The 20,205-nt window shown below is 43.1% G+C and overlaps 1 pseudogene across 1 annotated transcript in view; it reads right to left on the bottom strand.

The window, feature by feature from the left end:
- Window positions 1-20,205, bottom strand: part of LOC147663254 (solute carrier family 22 member 7-like) — a 359,210-nt pseudogene that overhangs the window by 127,879 nt on the left and 211,126 nt on the right. The window contains exons 6-7 of the transcript XR_015305363.1: window positions 2,314-2,423; window positions 1,996-2,205 (exon numbers count right to left, since the gene is read on the bottom strand). The product of XR_015305363.1 is annotated as a solute carrier family 22 member 7-like (transcript). The remainder of the gene's footprint in view (window positions 1-1,995; window positions 2,206-2,313; window positions 2,424-20,205) is intronic.

Raw genomic sequence — 20,205 nt, forward strand, 5'->3', positions numbered from 1 at the left:
CACACTTGTAGGAAGGGCATGCGTGCTTTCACCCTGCATTTACAGTGGGAAAATGTCCAAAGCACGGAGGCAAGATAAGACAATCCGTACAAACCTGGAGGAAAAAGCAAAAAATCTAGGTAAATGATATCGACGAGTATCAGGTCCAACAGTTAGTCTGTGTAGCCTTGGGAGAGGTGTCTCTCACAGTAAACACCCCATATTGTGCTATTGCAACCACTCAACTGATGGATCTTAGGCTCAAGATTTATGGGGGTAGAGTTTATTTCCCAAATTTAGAAGTTAAAACCCTGGCATTCAAAACTCCAGTAGGCTCATATTTAGGGTTTGTAGGACACTGCAGGCACTTTATTCCATATTTCAATTTGTAGCAAAGTTCCTTGGTGCAATCAAAAATAACAAGCCTTTGAGGGTTTGAAGGAGGCTTTTGCATCCAACCTAGTCCAGTGGGACCAAATTTGTCCTTACCTTTCACTCTACAAACTTATGCTTCCAGTACTGAACTTGGGGCAGTACTGTTTCTAGCATTTGAAGATGGCATTCACCACTACCATTTCATTAGTTGAAAACTCCTAGCCCAAGAGGTGACTTATGCAGCAGTCAGCAAAGAATGTGTGGTCATCTCATGTGCGTTTGAGGGTTTAAGTTGCTATACTTCTCCTTGGTTACATACCACACTCATTTCATTTACCTTGGCTCGCCTACATCAAAGACAGTACCCGCAGTTCTGCAATGGCGTTTGGCCTCCAGCCTTTCTCTTTTGAATTCATTCACAGACCACAAGTCTTTGAATACTGCTGATTTACTGTATCTGCTTTATTTCTTTCTCCAGACCAATTGTCTGGACTCCGGATTACAGGGTTTTTGTGAATGGACAGCTTCAACCTGCATTTCCATGCCGCACAGCACACAAACTTTAGGGAAAATGAACATAGGTCCAGCCCTGTGCTCTAGGCATGGGCTTGTCTTTTAAGTGTGGTGACCTCAGAGGTTGGTATGGTGAGCGCGTTCAGGTGGCAAGAGAAGTCACCAGGCCACTCACCCCACTGCTGGCTTAAGAGTCCTGTCCTGCCCATACCTTGAGGTCCCATTGTCCTTCTCAGTGACTTGGGGTGTTTAGGAAATGGGGACCCTGGATACCCGGAATCCAGGTAAGACCTGGCATCAACTACAAGCTGCATACATGGATCCAGAAAATAGATTTTCTGCAGGAGGATGCTGTCCGTCATGTGGTTTCATGCTCCCGGAACTTGCCTTTTATGGGGAGGCGGGGTTACAGATCACCAGCATCCCATAGATTCTTTTAGACCTAAGTAGGGGTAGGCCAAACTTGTAAACTATCAAATACAGCTCTCATAGGTGTAGGCATACCCTGGGAGGGGTTTCCAAATCCCTCTATAACCTTAGGAAATCATCCGGTTAAATGATTGCTTCCTCCACCTCTTTCTTAGCACACCAGCCCAGACTCAAGAAAAAGAGGACCCCCTTAGAGCTTATTTCCCCCTCTACATCCTTGAAGTTCCTTTTCAGGAGGGAAACCACAGGAATACTCTGAGAAACACAACTCAGAGACACCTGAGAATATTGGAGACCCCACTTTATCTTTAGACCAGATGTTTGTGGAGGGAAAAGAGTTTAATTTGCCCCAGCAGAGGGACTTAAACTCACACTTGACTTTGAAATACTTGTGATCAACAAGGATTTCAAAGGCTCCTAGGCTTTAGTATCTATTCAACATTTCTAATGTGTTGTGTTGCTGCCTCCTAACATATTGCAGGAGGTTATCTTCCTTGGAGGTGAATTTGATCTCCTTCAATCTCCCTGTATCCTATAATCCCCTAATGTTAATGTGGCAGATATTTATCTGTGATCATTTGTACAGAATTTCTGTTTTTGTTGTTGTTATATACTGGACAATATGTAACAATTGTCAATAAAAAAATCAAATGAATAAAAATACACTGAAATAAATATGGGCTCTATAAAGGAACTTACACACTGGAATGATGGTATTTATGCCCAAGGAGAAGCCCGTAATCAGCAACGACCAGGCTAGTGCGCGACGACGGCCGTACTTGTGCATAAGGAGGTATATGCCCAGAATGAAGGGTAGTTCGATGGCTCCATGGATAGTTCAGGTACATGTCCATGTCAAAGCCTGTGATGTTCAGGCTGATTCCATAATAGGTGAATCCCCCGCCAAACCTACAACAGCGGTGACAAACAACGACCTTGAATAAATTGGGCACACTCTACTGAACCAATAAACAGTGAAAAATAACAAGTATTAAAACACACAAAATATTACCTTACCATACAAAGCCTGTACATATGGATATTTTCCTCAGTGCTGGAGTTCTAAATAAGTCAAAGTATGAGTAATTTGTGTGAGTATTTTCCTCCTCTGCAATCTTACTTAGTACCTGGGAACAAAGAAGTACAAGAACAAGTCACAGAGTTTTGCAAAATTTGTTACAGTGGGCCCAAATCGCAGAATGAACTTGAGACTCAATCCTAAACTTACTACTATTTTGGTATTCACAGAATGTACTTACTACTTTTGGCATTCACAGAAGTTAGGCTTCATGTGAAGTTTTGGCAAAACGACTAGATGATGTCATGTTAAGGACAGAAGTGTTGGAGAAACAAGTTCCATTGATAAGGGAGTCAGTGCGCTCTACGGATGAGGTAGTGGCGAAACTAAGTGCACAAAACCGCGAGTTGAAAGAAGACATTGAGAGGCTGGAGAACCACTCCCGGCGGAATAATCTAAAAATACTCAATGTGCCAGAAGCAATGGAAGGAGCTGATTTAAAGGGCTTTGTGATGTCGTTGATAAAGGGGATTGTACTGAAAGGAGATGAAACGGTTGACCTTGTGCAGGAAATTCAGAGGGTTCATCGAGATCCTTTTCGAAGGAATCCTGCCAGGCAGAAACCAAGGAAAATCCTGGTAAATTTCTTGACTTACACGGTAAAAGAGCAAATATTATCATCAGCACTGAAAGAAAAAACAATTGCATTCAATAGTTCCAACCCCTTTAATTTCCAAATAAGGTCGGACATCTCCCATGTGACGGCTAACCGACAATGGGAACTGGGGAAAAGACTGGATGAATTGAATAGTTTGGGGGTCAAGGCACAGTTAAAGTTTCCGGCACATCTAAGGGTTATGTGGAACAACCATATGCACTTGGTCAAAACAGGGGAGGAAGCGGATGAATTGATTTTGAAAATTAAAAAAGAAAAAAAAAAGCTCTAAAGGAAGTGAATGATAAGGATAGGAAGTTCTCCTTCTTCCGTATCTATAAGTGGTGTATCTTCTATTCCCCCTTATGTAGATTCTTTTTTCCATTTTATCTGTAGGGGGTCAAAAACCATGAATGACCAGAGCCGCTAAGAGCTGTAATATGGCGATTAATGAATAAACAGAGCATTATTGTTTAATAAATACTAAAACTACATCTAAGAGAGAGAGCCCAGCCAAATAGGCTTAGCCTATTGGAAGGGAGGGTTCCCAATGGGGGGGGGGTAGGGCACTGGGGGAAGGCATGTGGGGTGGGGGGAGAGGGGGAGCACAGGGTGGGGGGGCATAGGGAAAAAATCCAGAAAATTACTCATCTCACTAGTGGTATGGAATTATGCTTGTCAAGTAGTAGGAAGAATGATGGGAGAACAAAGTTTAAGGGATAAACGGACCACCTTTGTCACATGGAATGCGAATGGAATGCAATGTCCACGTAGACAGAGACTTATTCTTAAATATCTGGAAATATCGAGTGCCCAGATCTGCCTACTACAGGAGACGCATTTGAGTGTACTTGAAAGCTGATCTATATTCTCGAAGGTTAAATGGATAAAAGATTGAGGTTTCGCTTCAGACAGCACACAACAGGGTAGTGGCTATACTTGTGAAACAGGGTACATCGGCAACTGTTAGGGGGGTCCACACAGATTCATCTGGGAGATGGATTGTAGTAAAGAGGTTGTTGAATGGTATAGATGTTGTGTGTGCCTCCTTTTATGGCCCTAACGTGGATGATCCTTCCTACATCTTGAAATTGCAATCTGTATTGATGTTGGAGGCACCACCGTATATTGTGGGTGGAGATTTCAATGTGCTATTGGACCCAATAAGGGATAGATCCAACAGGAGTAATTACGTAGGGGCACCAAAGATACGGCGCGCACTAAAGAATATGATCCATGATCTGGATTTGGAGGATGTGTGGAGAACTAAGCAGGGTGCAGTACAGGGACATACATTTTACAGCAAGAAATCTAAGCATGCCTCGAGGATAGATTAACGATATAAAGAAAATAGAAGTAAAGCCCAGCCTTCTATCTGACCATTCCCCTCTCCAGTTAGTCTATGTGAAAGGCATAACACAGACACAGTCTAGATGGACATTAAAGAGGTCTATTCTTTCTAGTACAGAGACAATACAATCTATTCAGGCTTATACAGCAGAATTTTTTCTATTTAATATGGGGTCCACTACTTTTGATTATATTTGGGACGCATATAAGGCAGGGCTCAGAGGGAAGCTTCATGCAATAGTCTGTGCCAAGAACAGATCGGAGGCAAGGGCATTTAAAGAAATTGAGATTAAAATAGGACAGTTGGAGCAGGAAAGGATGAATATACAAATCAATGAGCAGGGGAAACTCCTCCAGATCGAATCGGATCTAGAATCGGCTAAACAAACTTATAGAGGACATCTAGACATTAAGTGTAAAGCTCAGTGGGATTCCAATAGGATGGATAATTTTGAATATGGGGAAAGGGCAGGAGCATTACTAGCGTGGAAATCTAGAACTGACCGTGCAAGAAATGACATAAAGGAGTTAATAATTAATAACAATAATGTAGAAACATCAAGAAATATTGAGGACATGCAGAACTGTCTTCTTTCCTTGTTTTCAAGCCTATATAGAGAAGAGGTGAATCCGCCTATTGAAGCCATGTATACATGGTTGAGCAACAAGAATTTGCCTAGGCTATCTGAGGAGGGGAGGAACACTCTGGATGCCGCTATCACAATAGAAGAAATTTCAGTACAGATTAAGAAATTAAAGAACAAAAAAGCTGCGGGCACAGACGCATTACCCAGTGAGCTATATAAACATCTAACTGAGGAGTTATGTCCGATTTTAGAAATTATATTTAATTCGATCTATTCTCCAAAGGGTAGGGTCCCAAACTCCTGGAGGGAAACTTTAATAGTTTTAATTTTAAAGCCCGGAAAGGATCCTCAGAGAGCAGACTCATACAGACCAATCTCCCTGCTAAATGTAGATTATAAAATCTTTGTGGGCATTTTGGCAGGGAGATTGGCCAAATTGATACCCATGTTGATCCATGAGGACCAGAAGGGCTTTGTGGCGGGTAGGCACATTGAGGATCAAATGCACCTCCTACTGGGAAACATCGATCTAGCAGCACGAAAGTCAGAACCCTTGGCAGTGATAGCCCTCGACGCTGCCAAGGCATTCGATAAAGTCTGCTGGAAATACCTCTGGGTAGTCCTTGAAACAATGGGGTTTGGGCCACTTTTTATCAGTACACTACAGAATTGTTACAGGGGAGCCTCAGCTAGGATCATTTTAAATGGAACACTAACATCAGTCTTTAATATCAAGCAGGGAACCAGGCAGGGCTGCCCTATCTCGCCGTTATTGTTCAATTTATACATTGAACCTTTGGCGCAGGCAATAAGGCTTGATCCTATTATAGCACCCTTTCAATCTGGACAGTATATTTCCAAATTGGCTCTCTACGTGGACGACTTGATCCTGTATACGAGAGACCCAGCTATAGCCATACCCCGGATAGAGGAATTGACAGCAGAGTTTGGAGCACTGTCCGGCTATAAGGTGAATGGATCTAAGACGGAGGTTATGTGTTGGAATCTAGATCATTGGGCAGGAGTGGAGAGCTCGGAGTTCAGATATCTGGGGATCTATATAGTGAAGGAATTAGATAGGATCCCTAAAATAAACTTAGACAGAACTACTAAGGAAATAGACCGTCTGTTCAGTAGGTGGAAAAATCTCCCATTAACAATATACGGGAAAGTGAACTTGATAAAAATGGTGGTTCTTCCAAAGCTTACATATCTCTTCTCTACTATACCGCTACTATTCCCCAAGAAAGATGTAAAAAGGATACAGGGCAAGATTGGGAGTTTTGTGTGGGGGAATAAAGGGACACGCTTATCCTGGAAAAAACTCAGAAGAAGATTATTAAAAGGTGGTTTAGCCCTCCCCGATATCAGCCTTTATGTTGTTGCTTTTCAGTTTAAGAGTCTCCGCACGTTACTCACTAGGCCAGATGATTCACCCTGGGGCAAACTATTGCAGGAAATGGTTAGAATCGAAGGGAGGAATGACGAATTTATGTATAAGTTCGGTTCCACAAGATACTTCAAGAGGGTTCGTTTAAAGATTCTAAAAACAGCCCTGGAGACATGGTACAGGATAAGGGTAGGATGTGGAATTGGGTATTATTCAGCCTCATCTCCAATCTGGGACTCACCTGGTACCCCGGATTGCTTAAAAGATGCCCTGGCTGTACCCATCCAAAGAGCTGGGATAATGAAGTGGGAGGAGCTAATGGATGAGGATGGGATACACCCATGGGAGTATTTGAGGGCCAAGGTTGGGGTAGATATGTCAAGGTTTAAATATCTTCAACTAGTGTCCTGGCATACAGCAGAAGCGGAAGAGATGGGGAACAATGAGGTAGTAGAAAGGCTTATTCGATCATCTACACCAATTTCTAAAGAAATCTCCGTTTGGTATCAGCAATTAATAAAAGGAGATGATACAGGGATACCAGCGGCAGAAGGGGTGTGGAATAACTCCGAACTGGCTATGCAGGTAGAGGATATGTTAGAACCATCTTTGAAGATCTTGTACAAACATATAAAGCCTGCATGTTTAAAAAAAAAACCATTTATTTGTGGTGAATAGACTTTACTACACTCCCTATAAAATCGGGAAATTTGCCCCTCTACCTCCACCGAAATGTCCAAGATGTCAGGAATTGTTGGCCAACGATATACATATGTTTTTTGATTGTAAAGAGCTAGATCAATTTTGGACTGAGATAGGACAGGCTCTATCAGGACTTTTTAGCTCTGTGATTACAGTCAATCCTTCCCTAGTGATTTTTGGGGATGACGGCCTGTTCTTTCAGTCAGCTACTAGTGTGGAAAAAGGGCTCCTCCTATATTTGATACTGCTGGCTAGGAGAGAGATATGTAGGAGGTGGAAGGACCACCTACCCCCGAGTAGTGAGGAGTGGTTAAGATCAGCATTTAGTATGGCCCGGTTGGAATACGAAAGGGTGGAGGAGAAGCTGCTTAACATCTGGCATCCTTTTATAAGATGGGGAAGGGACTTAAGACTGATTCGGACACTCCTATGATTACACCATGTCCCCGGTACTAAAGGGGAGGAGGTCTGGTGACCCAAGTAAAGGTGGTCAGCCTGGTGGCCCCTAGAGATGGATTATGGCTGTAAAGGTTCCACAGAAACTTGACACAGTGAGATGAGGAGTAAAAAAAAAGTTAGGATGTTGTCTTAAGTTTGTCTTAAGACAGACGTAAAACAGACTTAAGACAAAATCCTAACTTAAGTCTGTCTTAAGTGTGTCTTGGGTTTGTCTTAAGTCTTTCTTAAGTTTGTCTTAAGACAACCTAAAGACAAAATCCTAACTTCTGTGAATGCCAAAATTTGTAAGTTCATTCTGTGAATACCAAAAGTAGTAAGTGCATTCTGTGATTACCAAAATAGTAGTAAGTTTAGGAGTGAGTCTTAAGTTAATTCTGTGAATCGGGCCCTAAAATTACATCTGTCTGCTTTTGAGGTTTGTATTTACTGATGACAGTATGATGACTGGTGCAACCTGTCCCTTGCCCCCTGTCAACAGTTTAAAGACAACCCATTTGCAATGTATATATTTAGGTATACAGTACTGTCAAAACTCACACCTCGCCTAAAGAAAGAGGAGTGCTTTATTAAACTATTTATTAGATTCAGTGTGACCTCCTGGCATCAATCAGGGGTTTTCCCATCACAGCTGATACTGCTAGTAATTATATGTGCCATAACTGTGCATTACTACATTGTTTACCTATTTAAAATACATTCAGAGTCCCTGCGAGAACCAACAAATTTCAATAAACTTGTTAAATGACTGAATCCTGAACTTGACCACGTCAGTTTGGTATTATCTGTGGGTCCATGAACTCAGAGCCTACAAAAACCTGACCAGAAAGACAAGGTAAATGTCGCCCTGACAGGAGGAAGATTTTTAACTTGGAAAAAGGCAACACTTTGGATGCCCAATGATTCCTGCTGTGGCAACATGAGTCAAGTCAAGTCAAACAAGCTTTATTCAGATCATACAAAATGTCCACAAAAGCATACTATACAAAAATACTAAAAACCATTTATAGTTAAAAAGAAAAACACATCAAAATCAAAAACATCAAGAGGCACAGCTTCATCACATAGATTAAGTAAGCACAAACGCTAGACAGGTATGCTTACATTACTTCATAATTCAGTCTTTCTAGGTGAGCAATTTCATTCCTTTGTTTCATTGCCATCATTATATAACATGAGTCCTTTGTGCATTATGTGCATTGCATACCATAACTGGAGAATTTCAGTTGATTTGCAAATTTAAACTGTGTTTCATTCAGAGAATTTTATATGGGTTTAATGATGCACTTCATTTGTACCGTAGCTGCGCTTTGCCCATTGGTGTTTGGCTGGAGACCTGACCTTTGCACCCAACTCGCAATGGCTGGCCTTCCCCCATGTGCAAAGGGGTTTGGTTGCAGTGCCTGGCTTATCACCAGGCCCAGTGCCAACTAGCTGTGGGTTGGCAACATCCGCTGCACATGAGTTGGTCCAAAGAGACTTGCCTCACCCTTTAAATTTTTTTTTATATGAATTAGCTGAACATGGTTTGATACACAAACCAAAATCTCACTCAGGATGAACCACAAAAGTAATTAAATTAACATGTGCGTTACTCTCTGGTAGCTTGCCACAAAAGCAGTCAACCTTAATTAGACGCATTGTAAAGTATTTATGCAACACACAAACAGTAAAAGCAAAAACACATAAGAAAAATCCCACAGCAATTTCGAGAAATGAAGTAAATGCTAATGAACTATTTGACACCAAAACAACATAAATCCAATAAGTAGAACCAGAGTTATGAATAAGTTTAGGAAAAAGCTAGCGCCTCAAAGATCAAAGTGCCAACCATAAACATCTAGTCACACAAGACCGAGTCAAAGCGCAAACATATGTCAGACTGCGATGGAGTGCGGGTAGGATACAAGAAGTGGATTGGGCCCAGCTGTGCTTACCTGTTGACTTTGAAGACATTTCTTCAAAAATATTCTGAGAAAGTAAAGTTCAGTGGGGCATGGCTGCAGGCGATGTCTGAATAGGGAGCGTCGCCGTCAGAGAGCCGCTGGAGGAAGTGGTGGTGAAGATTTCTTCATGCGGACTTAGTAACCTTTTTGGAAGGCAAAATTCTCCAGGGGGAGGAGGCTGGAGGCTGTAGCTGAAAAGAGTTCCACATGGTGGGATACCCCTTTTGCGAGTGACTGCTGAACTGGATTTGCTGCTGCGGATAGAAGAGCAGGTTGGTCCTGGTTTCCCCTTAGGTTTCAGAGTGTATTATTTTTATATCTGGTGCCTTTTTTGAAGTAGGAGAAGTTTCTAGAAAATTTCCTTTGAAGTGCTTGAAATTTCATGCTTCCCCTTTCCTAGCTCTAAGTGGCTGCATGAACAGTGCTGGGGTGACAAGTCCTTTGTGTGAAGGCAGAGCACAGCCTATTCAGTTGCGTGTGGGGCTGGGCCCAGCTCCCCCCACCCTGTGAGGTAATGGCCAATCCAAGCACAACTAAGCCCTTTATTGTGTGGCTGTCTGGGAGAAGTAAACACAATCTAGTTGTCAGCAACAGCCAGTTATGTATCCTAGGATAGGCTGTCAGCACGAAATAGGGCAGGAAAATCGCACGTTTCTAAAAGTGGCATTTTCAAAACTGTAACTTAAAATTAGACTATACCATTAAAGAGCATTTTTAATGACAATTTATTGGGCACTAAACATGAAATTGTAGCTGTCCCCAATCAAATGTTAACACCTAATAAATGCAATACCACAACCCAATGTTATCCGATGAGCAAGGTAGGCCTCACAACAGTGAAACATGAGTTTTTTTCAGTACCAGGACATGTAAAACCTAAAAGTACATGTCCAACCGTTTATATACAATGCACCTGCCCTATGGGCTATCTAGGGCAAACCTCAGGGGTGGACTCATATGCAACAGAAGGGGAGTTTAAGGCTTAGCAAGGAGGTATAATATAAAGTTGAATTGGCAGTTTTAAAGTGCATTCGGGCTGCAATAGCAGACATAGGACATGTTTTAAAGGGCTACTTTATTGGGTTGTACAATATGTGATGCAGGCCCATTAGTAGGTTCATTTACAAGCTCTTGGTATACCACACTATAAGGGGCTTCTTAGTAAATTAAATATACCAATCGGGTGTAAGCCAATTTCATCATGTTTAAAGGAGGAGAGAGCACAGAAATTTTACCAGAGGCATAGTGCACAGAGTTCTAGAACCAACCAAACAAATGGCAGCAAAGTGGAGCGTATAGGCAAATTGTTTGCGGTAAAGACCCCCCAAGGCTGACTGGTCTTACACAAACGGATATCAGGAACCTTGGCCTACAATTTACCTTAAGCTTGTTAAACAAAGGAAACAGAGGTGTTAGTGCATATGTATTATTGAGATTCTGAAATGTCTGTGTTTGCTTCCCAGGAATGATGAGTTACTTTAAATATCTTTTGTAGCTATCCATTACAGTCTCAAAACTCCTTGACTGCTTGAAGAGAAGAAGCAGATTGTGAAGTTCTGTTTTCTTACTTATCCCATTGCCTTTTCCCTCACTTTTAACACTGGCTTTCATATGTTTATGGTTATTGGTTGTGGTGTAATCTTTGCCTTTTTTTGCACACGTATCCCAAATACCTTTTTATTATCATTTATATGAGTGCACATTTTTCCATTTATAAACTTGTGCTCTTTTTAGTATTGTGAACACCTGTATAACATTTGCTTTATTATAGGTTGATAGGACACTAGTTCATATATTTGTATGTATTATTATGTTTATAATGTATGACAGATTTAAATGGAAGTGAAACAAGATTAGCTTGATAATTATTACAATTTACATCCTTCACAGTGAAGCCTATCTTTCTTCCAAATAATCAAAAACATGTATTCAAGCTTGGTATGGAAAAGTGATAGGCAGAGAGGGATCTTTAACTTCCTTGGGAATTTGTTTTGTTTTAATACTCAGTATTTCCCATTCGATGGCGGCACAAACTGTTGCAGCAAGTGTGAACTGCAGGGCACCACTAATATTGCACCTTGCCGGAAGGGGTTTCCCCGTGGAGGGGAAAGAGGTGACATAATGCTGGTCATAAATGCACTGACTGAATATCTTAGAAGGGACAAATACACCAGGTAGACTAGTGAAAGATAATCAGCATGTGATGTTGAGATAAAGTAGATGAATTAACAAAGAAAAAGCAAGGCTCACAAATCATGCTTACTTCTTCGGAACACGACTTGCTTGCTTGTGACCAGGTCCAGCGTGATAGTTTTCCGGGTGCTGACTGAGAGCCATTTGAAAATCTTCCTATGCATCTTTAGGGTATAGAAGAATGAGGCAGTGACCGCATGGACATGTCGAGTTCGCTTTCGATGATGATCATGATGTTCTTTGCATGGGTGGTGGGGGTGGGTGTCAGTCCTAGCTATTTTGGTCACCAGGTGAAGTCCCACAGTGATGTGCTCTTCCCGAAGATCACAATTTTTCTGTTGTTGGTGTTTAGCTTTAGACAGTTGGTCTTCATTTAGTGGGTGATTTCATTCAGGCAGGAATTGAACTTGATGCGGGTACTGGCTATCTTGTCTGTGAGGTTGAGAATGAGTTGTGTGTCATCCCCGTAGAAGAGGTTGTTGATACAATGAATGAATGATGCTGGGTAGAGGGATGATATATGCACTGAAGACGGTCGGGCTCAGAGAGGATCCTTGCGGAACTCCGCAGATGAGGTCACAGGAGTCAGAGGTGTAGACTGGGGGGCCGATTCACAGAACTAACTTAAGACAAAATCCTAAACTTACTACTTTTGGTATTCACAGAAGTTAGGATTCTGTCTTAAGACAGACTTAAGACAGACTTAAGACAAAATCCTAACTTAAGTCTGTCTTGAGACAAAATCCTAACTTAAGTCTGTCTCAAGTCTGTCTTAAGACAAAATCCTAACTTAAGTCTGTCTTTAGTCTGTCTTAAGACAAAATCCTAACTTCTGTGAATACCAAAAGTAGTACGTTTAGGATTTTGTCTGAAGTTAGTTCTGTGAATCGGGCCCTGGATCTTTCCAGTCAGGAAGGAGGAGAACCGTCTTGAGTGAGTGTCCTGGGATTACAATGTCGTGTAGGTGTTGGCTGAGGATGGGATGGGAGATGGTGTCAAATACGGTGGAGAGGCCTAGAAGGATGAAGGCCGCTGTGTCTCCTTTGTTAAGCGCGGAGGGCGGTTTTTATGCAGCGGTTGTATATGAAACAAGGCTGATTAGTGTCAAGTAGTTGGTGGTCGTTAAGGTCTTCGGCTAATGATTTTTTCTACATCCTTAGCCGGGAATAGTATCAGGGAGATCGGACTGTAGTCGGCGGGCATTGAAGAGACATCACAGGACAGTTGTGCGTTTCCAAGACTCTAGGAAGTTTGCAGAAATGATGGAGGCATTCAGAATGGGTGTGAGCATGGCTCTGATGGGTTGCAAGCCTCTGGATTACGCATGGTGGGAGCAGGGTTTCTATGGGGCCCCTAAGTGGAGGGACTTCATGGTGGTAGCAGTTTCTTCCTGATGATTATGATCCATGTGGCTAGCATTGGTTCTTCGAATAAGAGTTAGAGCCTTTTGACGAGGTTTGTCTGGTTCGGTTGCGGGATGATGTTGCTGTAAATAGCGTTATGTGGCTGCTTCTGCGACGGGTGTATCCCTCCACCATGGTACTATATTTGGATGCAATATTATCATTCCTTTTGTCGCTTACAATGGTAATTATAATCTTCTTGATGGTGCAGTGGTACTACTTTTCTGAAAGTTCAATACCAGCTCCGTGTTTTTCTGCTAAAGTACGTGGGATAGAGGCCACCTTAGGATACTCAGACATGTACTTTTGGTGCTAAAATAATTTAGCTAGGGGCTAGAAGGGAGGGATGGTGTTGTGTAGTTTCCAGTAATCCATAGGAACTGCACGTTTGAGGATGACAAACTTTGGGATTGTGTCAGACTAATTCTGTGCCCCCCCTCAGAGTATGTTGACCAGCTAGCTCACAGTGCCCCCCTAAGCCTAGACAGGGAGCGAACAGTTCTGACAGCTGAACGTCACAACATTGTTCCTTCAGGAACCGTGGTGACAGACCTTGAACCTTTTGCTCATACACTTGTGGTCTCAGAGAAGTATACGAAGAATACACAAAGGGACGTTTTCAATGTTACTGCTGAGAACGTGTATATATGCAGGCATAGAAAATAATATAACAATCTAGAGTACTCCTACTATACAGACCCCAACCTAAATATCTATGTGTATGTTCTGCCAAGAAACCCCTCACTGGATGATCTATGCCTATTACCTGGTAGGTAAGACTGTAGAACCCTGTCTTGGTCATAAACTGGACAGCTGTTACGGAGAGGTCAGTCAGCTGCTGGGAAAGCTTCAGCATGTAGGGACCTCTGGAAGTCAGCAGAAGTGCCTCCTCTGGTTATATCCAGAAACAGATGTTTATATCTGGAAGGAAGCCTACTTACCTAGGGCGAAATTGAGATCAGGCTGCTATTGTTTGTATTCTACAGATAGCTGTGTCGCCATATGGATGTAAATAACAAACCCATTTGCACAACGTGCGTGTAGACCGTGTACATAATGCCAAGGTAATATGATAGTGTCCTTGCGAAGTTGATTCATGTAATCAAAGACAGTGTTTACTAGAAACAAACCCAAAATGTCACAAATGCAAATTTGTGTCAAAAATCAATGTGGAAAGTGATGGCAACTTTAGGAAACATCTATGCATATGTAAAAAGGGCAATGTTTCCTGCAGGAAAAGTCCTTTAGTACGAAGCCGGTTCACACTGTGTCTTCACAGTGCCGACAACAGAACAAATTTGTCTTTTAGAACACAATCGTTCTGCACGAAAGTCGTTACAAGGACTTGCTTCAGGGGGGAACAATGTTGGAGTGGTGTTGGAATTTTAAGTCCAACACCTTTCCTACTGTTGCACAGACTGGAGTTGGAATAGTACATTGAACTATTCCAATATCCAGCTGTAGTTTAGTTCCTATATTCCCAATAGGCTCTGTGCATTGGAATAGTATATCCTATAGTTTAGACGTAGGACTGAGGTCGACTAGGTCTCTATCGAATATACTAAACTTAATAGTGAGTGCCAGCGAGCTCAGAGGTCACTAGAAACTTTCTCGAATACACAAGAAGGGATTTGTTTCTAACAACCGCATAAGCATGACAACTTTGTTTCGGGAGGAAGTAAGTATTTGTGTAGCATAGATTTGGTTTTCTTTGCCAAGAATCTATCCAAATGACGGAGTTCTTAAGGCATATGTGAAAAATGCATTTGGAATTCTGTCATACATTCGTTTCCTACTAGGTGTAACTGGGACACATGACACTGGTGAACAAAGGCTGGTCTATCATTCAATACAATGACAATCTAAAACATTGTCAGAAGTCCTTTTAATATTTTTCTTTTATTGCCATTATATTGTTTGTTCTCTAAGTGACATCTATACACATTATCTATCCTAGCTAGGATAGTGTGGATTCTTGGGTGTATCTCTATCCATAGTGAAAGAAATTCAGAACTCACTTACAAATAATACTATAAGCTTCACAGAGCTGGCTGACGCCGGAATGCATCATCTGCACAAAATGTGCAGTCGGTTCATAGGTTATAGTCCATTAAGTTAGAAAGGCAGCATTGAGCCTGTACTCAGCCAGAGGGTCATCAGGCTTGAAAACTGGGTGGTACTTTGTAAAAGAACACAAGAACATAGCAGTGGGGAGAAACGTAGACACGCATTAATTTTTTGCTCAGATAGGAATTTACCTTGGAACAATGAAAAGACAAGAGGCATTTTGCAAAACAGGACCAAGAAGGTTTAATTAAACTCAGCGGCCGGTATAGCAGCACTAGCAGCATGTCTGAAGACTGTCTCGATGTACAGGGGTTTTGGCAGGCATTATATACAGTTCTTGAAGTACAATGAACAATGACACATTCTTGTACAGCACATAAATCCAGGCCTAGCCATAAACCATAAATTCAACCATCGTATAAGGGGGCACAGGTGGCTCTGCACTTTGTGGGGACCTAATGTGGTCCAGTGTGTACATGCCCATATGCCTGGCGTTGGGCGCGTGTGATCACTGTGTGCATTGTGCATGCTGTGCTCTGACTGGCTGAGTGTTCCTAAATACATGTGGCAACTGACTTTGTGGTATTTTAGGAAAGCGTGTCCCTTTGGCCAAATGTGTTTTATTGGGGCAAATCTCCTCTGTCCTTTTGCGGTGTAGCTGCCTATCAGTGGGATTGATCTAGGGTTTCCCTATGTGCGTGTTTGTCTCCAGGCTAAGTGTAACTCCACCTGTGACCTATCAATTGGTATGCTAGGGTTTTGGTCGCAGGGCCTGTCGGACACATATGTCTGACTCAGGGTTGATGGGAAGGTCATCTTGGGTGGATTCAACAGCAATGACACAAGTTTGTTATAATGTGTACATGTAACATGACGGTTGTTGACATTGCATTTACTGACATCCTCATTATTATGGTTATATTTGTCATGGAGCACATGACATAGTAATTGACATTGTTATGTGTACATATATTACATACATTGACAACACATACACTGATAATAATACTCCCCACCTCTAGCTGAATTTTTTATTACATATTTTTTCTCATACGTCATGATAGTCACATTATTCAAAGCTGGGTGTGGTTCTGATGTGTCTGCTATCCTTAGTTATTTGTATACTACCTAATTTGAGCCCTCCATTTGTACAGCAGGAAACTACTACTTATAGAAAACCACACAAGAGTAATACAAACATGACAACCAGAATCAATGACATGCACAGTTTGTTCCCCACAGGGGGAGCCAGGAAAAATACTATGAAACTAATCCTGCTCAGGGGCACTGCCTTCCTTCATAATGTCAGCTTGTAGACGATACAGTGCTTGGATGGCAAGAGCAAGAGTTCAGTTTTCAGGATAATTTCCAGGGATAAACGTGCATCAGGAAGCACCAAACATGGCATGGAGCCCACCCACCATTGCTGTCATCAAGTCCAACACATATCACCATGAGCCGGATGACTCTTAGGGGTACAGAATCGAGGCCCTTAGGAATGAATGGGATTGCATTCGGAGTTTGCGAGTACCAAATAGGTACTCGGAAATTGTGAATGCAATTTCAAGGGTGCAAGGGTGGCAAAAGGACACCCTGATGCACCCCCAAAAAAGGTAAGTATGCACATGTGGTGCACATACATGCCCTATGGGCATGTGTATGCACCTAGAACGAATGCATTTTTCTAATTTGCGAAAACTCAATTTGCGAATGCATAATGCATCGCATTTAGAGAAATACAATTTGTGATTCCCGAATTGCATTTGCATAATAGTTAATCGCAAAATTTGAGATTACCTGTTTTGCTAATTGCTTTTGGGTTGATGCATCCCAAATGCAAAAATACAGGTCCCAAAGGGGCCGATTCTGAGAACCGGCCCGTTTGCGGACGGTATTTTTCTTGATGCATGTGGCCCTTAATTTTTCTCTGATAGCATTTAAGCAGAGGTCAGTGTTGTTAATCATCTTCAGTAGTTCCCACCAGATTATCTGTAACCAGCAAGCATTTGCTTTTGATATATGATGAAGAAGGAGTAGTTTCTGTCCTGTAACTCCAGTTCTGTAGTAGGGGTATCTCTGTTATAGTCATAATCTAGTGAATAGTCCCGCCCATGTGCGTGGACCCCAGAGCAATCAAAAATAATCTCTTAAATTGTCAAATAATGCAGATCTGCATAGACACTTAAGAGAGAATTTAAAGACAGATAATGCAACCTATCCACAGGCTACACTGTCCAGTACTTCAACTAAAAATTGCACCAACAAAACCACAAACTGCACAGCCTGCCCAGTTTTCTACACAGAAAAACTTCTTTTTTACTAGTAAAAGCCACTGGAATGATAGAGAGAGAGGAGTGGACAGACAAGCCCCATAGGCTGCCATTATGTGGCTTAAACAGGATACTGTGCCTTCAAGAGAACTTTCCAGAACTCTCTCAGTATCCCAGAATGCACAGCAGGTCCCTTTTACTTTCAGTTCTTTTTTGAAGGCGTAACACGCCAGACCTGTAGCATTCCTTACATGAGTATCTTTCTCGACCGGGGAGGAGGGCGGGCGCTTATGACTATAACAGAGATACCCCTACTACAGAACTGGAGTTACAGGACAGAAACTACTCCTTCTGTAGTAGGGGATCTCTGTGTATGGTCATAATCTAGTGAATAGAATGGCAAGCCTATCCCCACACCAAGTTGCGGTGGAGACTAAGAGAACAAACCACTATTGTGCAAACAAATTCCGCAGCGAAGCCTGCCCAACCTGAGCATCTGACCTGGCATCAGTGTCCAGACAGTAATGCTTAGCAAAGCTATGAACAGACTTCCATGTGGCCGCCTTGCAGATTTCCGCAATGGGAACATTACGTAGCAAAGCTGTCGTGGCAGCTTTGCCCCTGGTGGAATGATCCTTAGGCTTACCTCCTAAGGTCTTATTAGCTTTTTGGTAACACAATTGTATACAGGACACAATCCACCTAGAGATGGACTGTTTAGAGGTAGCAAGACCCGTCCTGACTGATCCATAATTGATAAACAATTGGTATGACCTACGAATATCTTCGGTTTTATCCAGATAAAATTTCAACACCCTCCTAACATCCAGGGAATGTAGAGATCGTTCCGCCGGAGATGAAGGATTCTGAAAAAACGTAGGTAAAGTTATGGTCTGGTTAACATGGAAATCAGAAATAACCTTGGGAAGAAATTTAGGGTGAGTACGCATAACAACCGTAGCAGCATGAAATACAGTATAAGGTTCTTGGCAACACAACGCCTGAATTTCACTCATCTTGCAGGCCGATGTAATGGCCACGAGGAATGCCGCCTTCCAGGACAGGTGCTGCAACGAAGCCTTATGAATAGGTTCAAAAGGCTCCTTCATCAATCTGGACAGCACCACATTCAATTCCCATGAAGGCGAAGGGAGCCTGACAGGAGGGAACACTTTCTTCAAGCCTTCCAAAAAATCCTTGATCACAGGGATCTGGAAGAAGGAGGTCTGTGAAGGGCACTTCCTGTAGGCAGTAAGCGCAGCGAGATGCACCTTAATAGAATGGACATTAAGGCCAGACCGCGCCAGATGTAGAAGGTACGGAAGGATGACATCTTCCTGACATTTCGTCAGATCATAGTTCTTGGACTTGCACCAGATGCAGAATCTCTTCCACTTGTAAGCATAAGAAGTCCTAGTGGAAGGTCGCTTCGCCTCCTTCAGTATGTCCATACAATCTGCTGGTAGATTTAAATGGCCATATTGCACTAACTCAGGAGCCATGCCGCCAAACTCAAAGCCGAGAGGTTGGGGCGCACCATCTGCCCCCCGAACTTCGTGAGAAGGTCCAGCCTGCACGTCAGCCGAATGTGAGGAAGGAGAGACCGGTGAAGCTGGTCCGTGAACCACCACTGTCTGGGCCATTCCAGTGCGATCAGGATCATCCGCGCCCTGGACTGGGATAGCTTGATGAGCACCGCCGGAATCAGGGGAATGGGTGGAAAAGCGTACAGAAAGCTGTTCGACCAATCGATCCATAGCGCATTTCCCAGCGTCCCCTGCTGGTAGTACCTGGAGGCGAAGTCTCTGCATTTGCTGTTTTCTGCAGTGGTGAACAGATCTACGTCTGGAGTCCCTCACCTTGCGAAGACTTCTCCTAGTACTTCGTCGTTTATGACCCATTTGTGGTTTTACTGAATCAGTCTGCTCAGTGCGTCCGCCTGAACATTCTGCACACCTGGTAGATGGGTAGCCGTTATCGTCAGTCCTCTGGCTAGAAGCCAGCGCAAAGATCGTCTGCGCCTCCTGCGAGAGAGTGCGCGATCTCAAACCCCCCTGCTTGTTGAGGTAATACATCGTGGTCGTATTGTCCGTCTGTACAAGCAGAGAGTGGGTCTGAAAGGACGGAAGAAAGGCCTTCAGTGCCAAGTGAACAGCTCTGAGTTCCAGGAAATTGATGTGATAAGTGGACTCCGTTGGGGACCACGTTCCTTGTATTTGTAGGTCTCCGGAGTGCGCCCCCCCAGGCGTGGAGAGACGCATCCGTTACGATAGTCTGAGTGGGAATGTCCTTGTGGAAGGGAACCCCTCTGAGGAGATTCTCCGCTGAACACCACCACTTCAGAGACTGAAGAGCATGCAGAGACAGTCGTATCTTGTCGTCCCAAGATCCTTTTCTCTGATCCCACTGGTCCTCCAAGCACTCCTGCAGAGGTCTCATGTGCAGCCGTGCGTGAGGCGTGAGGAAGATACAAGAGGCCATCAACACCAGTAGAGAAGACACCGTCCTCACTGTTGTAGATGGAGCGGTCAGAAGAGCCTGAGCCTTCCGAAGGATCGATAGTCGTCGCTCCTCCGAAGGAGACACGCTTGCTGAAAGCGTATTGATGGAGGCCCCCAAGTACTGTATGCACTGGACCGGAGTCGGGACAGACTTGGACATGTTGACGTGCAACCCCAGCTTGTTCAAGAGAACGCACGTCTTCCGGAAATGCGCTTGAGCTTCCGAAAAGGAGGATGCTTTGATCAACCAGTCGTCCAGGTACGGGTAGACGAACACCTTGTTCTTCCTCAGGTGTGCTGCTACCACTGCCATGCACTTTGAGAATGTCCTGGGCGCTGACTGCAGCCCAAATGGCAGCACTGTGTACTGA

The sequence above is a fragment of the Lissotriton vulgaris genome, unplaced genomic scaffold, assembly GCF_964263255.1.
Source record: "Lissotriton vulgaris unplaced genomic scaffold, aLisVul1.2 SCAFFOLD_2405, whole genome shotgun sequence".
NCBI classification, from domain to species: Eukaryota; Metazoa; Chordata; class Amphibia; order Caudata; family Salamandridae; genus Lissotriton; species Lissotriton vulgaris.